Raw genomic sequence first — 7,669 nt, forward strand, 5'->3', positions numbered from 1 at the left:
AAGCACTTGCCTGGCAAGCTCAAGGGCCTGAGTTCAATCCCCTGCTCCACCAAAAAAAAAAAAAAAAAAAAAGACTTAAATCTGCAGCTGTCTCATCAAGGCCTGAGAGATATCAGACACTGGATGGAGCATCCCAGGCTGCCCTGGAAGCATCTTCAGAGTGAATGGTGGCGGCGGCTCTGGGACACTTGAGTCCTCTCTCCACCTCAGGATTGGAGACAGTGGAGACACAGATCACTGTAAGAACATTTTCCTGGAGAGTTGTGCAAAGGGGGGAAGCAGCAGGGAGGACAGGGTGAAGGCCTCTGCAAATGCAGTTTGCTTGTGTTCCTTGGCGTTGGTGCCTGATTGACACCAAGAAAGCTAAAGAGAAGGAGGTTCACAGGGTAGAGGATGGCTTCATCTGGGAAGTGCAAATGCTTCTGCTGATCTCCTTGTCCATGGACGGTGCTTTCTTGAAGACCTTGGCCAAGAGGGTGAGAGAGCCAATTGGCAGCTGTTGTCTGTCCTTTGAAATTCCAAAGGGGGACATGGGAGGGGCAGGGATGCCATCAGAGAGACTCTTAGGGAACCATCAAAGGCCCAAGGAGCTGGGAGATGCGGGGAGTGGCAAAGCTGGCTGGGGAAATAGGTGTGATCTGTTAATTATAGGATCCTGGGATGAATGTGCAGAGCAGTTTTTTCTCCTAAGAACTCCAGCAGGTTTTCCACGGGGTGGCCTGGACCTTACTCACCTCAGCCTGAGGCATGGGGGATACAGAGAAAGTCTGCACTGAGTTCATGCCACTGTGTCTCTCTTGCACAGGGGCTGCCCTCATGCTACAGGGACTTCTTTTCCTACTTCAACTTGGCCCAAACTCGCTCTCCAGAGCCCGTTTCTTTTCCTACCTTCAATAAAACTTTGCTCCTGCTTGCATTTGTCTTACCTAACTCTTTGCAGAAAAGAGTTCAGAAATACAAAAAGAACATAGAAAACAACCTGTAGAAGGAGACCCTAGCACCCCAAAATCCAGCCACATACTGAGGTCCCCATCTATCTGTCATATTTATTCTCCATCCCACTTTCACTTTGATGCACAAGGAAGGGAGGAAGCAGATGGAAAGAAAACCAGAGCTCCCCGCTGTCAGGAAAGAAGTGTTTCCTTTGAAAAAAAAAATGTGGACATAATTTCTGATTGGATGCTGTATTTTGTAATGGAAGAAAAATTGAGAGGTGTGCCATGCTCCTACTGGCCGGAGAGGAAAAGCTCCCACTAAACATACTTTGAAGGGCAGAGAGAAACAAAATAGAGTTGTGTTTCTAGTACATTCCTTTGTTAGGCTGTGTGGAAAGATATCCCGGAAGAGCATGTACCAGACTGGCTATCTCTGGAAGGAGGGGACATGCGTGTTGTTCACTTTGCCCTTATCTATTTCCATTATATTTGGGTTATGTAAACAGCATGGCTGCTTTTGTAATCAGGAAAACCACAGTGATAAATGTGCCCATCTATTAAAATATTAGGAGGAAAAAATCATTGTCTTTGATGTCTCAAAAGTTAAAAAACAGAAAAGTAAGATGTTAGAAAGAGAACAAGCTAGAAAATGGAGCAGCAATCATAGCTAGCATTTGTGGGATGCATCACATTTTATAAAATGTTTTCATTTTAATGATCTCATTCAGTTGTTACAGCATTTAGAGTCGTGAATTGGAATCGTTGCCATTGTGCAGATGCAGAAATAGAGCATTGTTGATTCTTGTCACTTAATGCAGCCAATAAGCCTGCCAGGGGAGAGAAGAAGGCTCCAATTTAGATCTGGCTTCAAATCCCTTATTCTTTCCATGTCCTAAGACAGAGTCCTGCAGTACAAAGATATTTGGTTGTTAGGAAATACTCTCCCATGTCACTCTTTTTTGAGACATTACATAGATCAGGCTGGGCTTAAACTCACTATGAAGCTCAAACTCTCAGAGACCATCCCGCCTCTGCCTCGGAGTAATGGGATTACAGGCATGCACCACCATGCCCGGTTCTCTTGGATCATTCTTGATGAACTATACTCTATTCATGATATTATGGAATAATTATATAAAAATCCATATGACACAATAAAGACATATGAATATAGTCTTCACTGAAAGTCCTCAGCAGGGGCTGTACTCAGTGGTGGAGCACTTGTGTAAGGCCTTGGTTTGGTCCCAGGATACTCAGGAGGTATCCTGCCCCTGGAAAAGTCCTCTTTAGCTATATTCCATGTTGTCCTCTACGCTTCGGAATCTTTTTGATCTGAACATCTCTCCTCACCTTCAAACTGTTGTATCAGCCGATTGTCACATCTGCTCACCATCCCATCCTTTCCCCAGTTTTACATTCCTGAACTTTAGTTATCTTTGGTTTTTTACTTTATTTAAGAGCGGGTCACCTTCCAAGTCTTTTCTGAGTCTTTCTTAGAGGAACTCACAGATTTGCCTGTAACCCTTTTTTCCCGTGCCCTCTTTTGTTCAGACCTATAATTTCCTAAGTAGCTGGTGGTCAATCATCCATTTTTAAAATTACTCTTCCCTGGAAGCTTTCTGTGACTGCCGTGACTTGGCTTCCTAACCTGTCTTCCACAGTTAGCAGCATATTGTGTCATTACTGCCTAGAGACCTCAGCTTCCTCCAAGCTGCCCGCCAAAGAGAACAACCTGGAGAAACTGCGTCTTACATCACTATGCTCTAATACAGACCTTGGCAGGGTATTAATTGTCCAGTAAAAGTGGCATGAATGAATTCTTTTGCAAAGATCCAATGCTGTGCAAGTATGCCATGGAAGCACGTGAAATAGGCGGTGCTGGGAGACGTGCAGGACCAGGATCCAGGGTTGTGACCCAGGTAACCCCGAACATGGAGAGAAGGACAGGATCCTGACTAGGAGGTGCCGCCCCTGGGAAAAAGCGCTGGCTCTGCAGCTCACATGTCCCCGCTGCCTGCTGACACTGGGCAGCCCAGACTCCCAGGAAAGCGACTCAGAGACCTGGCTGTGGCAAGCTCGTGGCTTGGGGCTCAGGGCTCAGGTAGTGCAGGGTCGACAGGATGACCCCACTAGGGGCTAGAGTGCTGTGGTGCCGCTGTGACAGAGGCCATGCCAGGAGGGCCCTGGCATCCCCATAGAGGGCTCAGAAGCAGGTCTCCACTCTGGCAGAGCCCAGAGGACCCACCTGTGGAGGCAGGGAGTCCCCAGAATTTCTGCTGGCTAGGGGTTTGCCAGGAGGGTGAGCAGGTAGTGAGTCCCAGGAGCTCCTGCCATGTCCCTGACCCTATCCACAGGTCTGTCTGACTAGAAAGGCACTGCGCCTCGGCCACCTGCTCTAACTGGGTGGGCTCTGCCTCTGGTCCAGAAAGACGGCTGCACTCAGTTGCACACCTCCGCAGGTTGCAGGGCAGGATGCACGAGATGCAGGTGAGCATGCGTGTGTGCAAACCCCCGAAGAGCCCAGGATCAAAGGAGCTCTCCGCTGCGCCTGTCGTTCAGCTTGGTGTCATTTGTTCTTTTGACATTGTTAATCTGGTTTCTTTTTCTCTTTTTCCAGTACTGGGGATGGAACTCAGGGCCTTCCAGCAGAGCTACATCCCCCAGTTCATTTTTTTAATTTCTGATTTTCATATAGTCTTGCTAAATTGTTAAACTCAGCCCAGGCTGAAGTTGAATCTGCAATCCTCCTGCTTTTGTCTCTTTACATGCTGACAGGCCTGGTCACTAAGCCATAACCTGACTTCAATTACACAAAACTAAAGGGGCCCATGCAATTTATTTAGGATTTGTTCTCCAATACTCTGGGTGCCCCATAAGGCTAAATTAACTCCTCCATTGAATAACATAATCAACATATGATTTAAGAACTGTTGGAGTACTGGTTTCTAGGGACTAATGGAGGAGGAGCAGGAGGAGGAGGAGGAGAAGCAGCAGCAGCAGCAGCAGCAGCAGCAGGAGGAGGAGGAGGAGGAGGAGGATATTATAATACCTTGGATGGAGACATGTCCAAACTTTGTTTGCAATACAATTGCCAGGAGGGGGTCTTAAAATCCAGACTTCTCCCTCTGCAGATTTGGGGAAGCTGGCCAGAAATCTGCATTTCATTTTTTTTCATTTTTTGGCAGTACTGGGGATCAAACTTGGGACCTTGCGCTTGTCAGGCAGGCGCTTATGCCACTGAGCTAACTCCCCACATTTCTAACGTCTCTGGCTGCTACTGCCACCCATGATCCAGGCACCACCCTCTGAGAGCCACTGCTATAAACTAACATGGAACTAAGTTCTAGAAGAATAAGTTCAAGACAAGATGATCTGAGGGAGGGATTTGTAATCATTTTGTCATGCCTTCATCCCAGGTGCTTAGAACAATGCCTGGTGCACAGCAGACACCTAGTATTTGTTAATGAGTAATCAAATAATGTTAATGAATAATTGTTAGTGAGTAATTGAACTGCTTAGAAACAACAGGAGTGCAGATGTGGAAGAAGCGAAGCCCCTGTAGAGGGATTTTTTTTTTTTTTTTAATGGAACCAGGGATTGAACTCGCTTATTCTATTGAGCTATCTCCCCGGCCCCAAACGAAGTAGCTTCCTGATGGAGGTATTCTCCAGCCACTGGTTTCTGCCAAAGATCGGCATGCTTTCTGTCTGTCTGTCTGTCTGTCTGTCTCTCTCTCTCTCTCTCTCTCTCTCTCTCTCTCGATGGTACCAGGAATCAAACTTAGGACCCTGCACTCGCAAGGCAAGCACTTATTCCACTGAGCTATCTCACCGGCCCGTGGAGGGATTTGATTATACCTTCACAGAGGAGGCAATATGGGAGGATGAACAGGAATCTCTAATTAGAGTGATCTAAGTGGAGGGCTCACAGGTGCAAAAACAAGACACTATGTTTGACTCATAAGCCTCTCCTCTCCCCTCCCACTCTCTGGTCACTTCATGTCTGAGCATTTCCACCCATAGTTACTTTCTTCTGATCCTTCCCCTTTAGTACTGGGAATCAAACTGAGGACCTCACACTTCAGGCAGGCACTGTACCACTGAGCTGTATTCCTGGCCCCATTCTGCCCATTTTTGACAACAAGAGTATTGATTTCTGACCTTACCTGGTGATTCGAATCACTCAGGATGCTGACTGAAAACAGATTCCAGGTCAAGCCCTAAGGCTGCCTATCCAGAGTTTCACGGGGAGAAGTGAGGACCTGCGTTACATCCGGCCATTCCTTCAAGGTGCTCTAAAAAGCAGATCAAGTGCTTCATTGTATAGACCAAGGGGATTGAATCCAGGGCCTTCACCCTTTTACATTTTTTAAAAATTGAGACAGAGTCTTACTAAGCTGGCAAGTTACTCAGGCTGAATTCAAGCTTGAGATGCTCCTGTCTCAGTTTACCAGAATGCTGGATTATTGTATGCATCACCCAGTCTGGCCACAGCATTATTTTCAATCACTCCTTGTGCTCTGTGACCTAACAAGACCCACCTTATCACCCTGGTTGCTGTCGATCAGGAGTCTGCGGATGGCTTAGCTGTGCCCTCAGCTCAGGGTCTGCCATGCAGGTGCTTGGGGCTGCCCAGCAGAGAGCGTGCTTTCCTCAAGCTTATTGGTGGTGGGCATACTCATTCCCCAGGGGCTGTGTGGCCAGGGCCCCAGAGGTGCCCGCGTGTCCCTGGCATGTGGTCCTGTCCACAGAGTGCACTTCATGCCTGCAAGGCCAGGTGCAGAGCTCTCTGCAGGCTGCAGGGATGTCGCTTCACATCTGCCATGTTCTATGGGTGGTCAGCCAGCCTCGGGTCTGCTGGCACGCAGGGGGCAAGCACTTACTTTACTGAGCCATCTCCCTGGCCCCTCCAGGACTCATATTCTGATTGTAAGTATTTTAGGTTTTTGTGGGCCATGTGGTTTCTGTTACAACTGCTTATCTGCTGATGAAAATAAAAGCAGCCACAGACAAGGTACAATGAATGACAGGTTCCTGTCTCAATAAATCTTTATTGGTGAAGTGCTGACGTGAATTTCAGGTTAATTTTAACCCCACAAAATATTGTCCTTGTTGTGATTTTTTTTTTTTTTTTTTTTTGCGGAACCAGGGATTGAACTCAGGGCCTTGCACTTCCCAGGGAAGCGCTTATTCCACTGAGCCATCTCCCCGGCCCTTGAATTTTTTTTAGAACCATTAAAAAATACAAAAAGCCATTTTTAGGTCATGGGTCATACAAAACAAGTGGTGGCAGGTTGTAGGTGGGCAATCCCTGCTCCAAATGAACAACTGCCATGTATACAGTTGACATTTGTTGTTTTAAAATAACAATTTAGGGATCAGAATAACATTCACTTTATAAAACTGCTACCTGAGATCAAGATGATGCCAAGATCTGCTACTTAAACAAAGAATTCTTCCCACCCCCTAATCCCTGGGTGTAGAGGTGTAGGCTTTATAATTCTAGCACTTTGAGAGGCTGGGGCAGGAGGATCACAAGTTTGAGCCAAGTCTGTATAATTTAGTGAATTAGCAAGGACTTATCTCAGATAAAATACAATTTTTAAAAAAGGGCTCAGGATGCAGCTCAGTGTAAAGAGCCTGGGCTCAACCCTAGTACCACAGTATATAAATACTACCCAACTGACAAGTATCCTCCCAGTCATATGTGATTGAAAGTTGACCAAATTGTACTGATCACCTATTATAGACTAAGTGCTCTCGGAGACACCAAGGTAGCAGTGGTAAGCAAAACAGAAGCCCTCTTTGCTTTCAGTGGGCTCATATTCTCTTGGGACAGATAACTACTCAGTCGGCAGTTATATGATAAGTGTTATAGAGACAAACAAAGCCAATGGCACAGTGAGAAACGCAAGGAGTGTGGTAGTTAAGTTTATTTGTGTCAGTTCGATTGGCTTACCAGTGGTGGAGGGGATGGATACAGCACACTCCGGGGGCGTCTGGATCAGTCATGCAGGCATAGCCTTGGGGTCTACATCTGGTTGCTGGCCCCTTCCTGTCTAAGACAGCTCCCCTCATCCACTTTCCGAGCCCATGATCTGAGCACCTCTGCTCTGCCATGCCCTCCTGCCATGGTGTTCCTGCCTTGTTGTCAGCTGACCATGAACTAAACCCCTGAGGGGCCAGGGAGATGGCTCAGTGGAATAAATGCTTCCCTGGCAGGCGCAAGGGCCTGAATTCAATCCCTGGTTCTGCAAAAAACAAACAAACAAACAAAAAAAAAAAACAACAACAACCAAAAAAACAAACTAAACCTCTGAAACCACGAGCCAAGGTAACATCTCCTTTCCTAAATTGCACGTTGGTTATTGTGTCTCAGCAATGGGGAGAAAGCCCTGTTGAACTATGTTGGGTGGGCATCGGGCAGAGGCTTAAAGGAAGTTCAAGAGAAAGTCAAGCAGGGACTGGAAAGAAGAGCATCATAGGAGATGGGTACAGCAAGTGTGAGGGCCCTAACTGAGAGGTTCCCTCAGCCCACTTAAGAATTGGCAGAAAAGCTGGACATGGTGGTATGCCCCTACTACTCCAGCACTTGGGAGGCTGAGGCAGGAGCATGGCAGGTTGGAGTTCCACATGGACGGTTGAGAGACTGTCTCAAAATAAAACATAAAAAAGGCTGGTATGTAGCTCAGTGGTACAGCAACTGGGGATTTGATTTCTTAATATTGCCTCATC

The sequence above is a fragment of the Octodon degus genome, unplaced genomic scaffold, assembly GCF_000260255.1.
Source record: "Octodon degus isolate 3935 unplaced genomic scaffold, OctDeg1.0 scaffold00144, whole genome shotgun sequence".
NCBI classification, from domain to species: Eukaryota; Metazoa; Chordata; class Mammalia; order Rodentia; family Octodontidae; genus Octodon; species Octodon degus.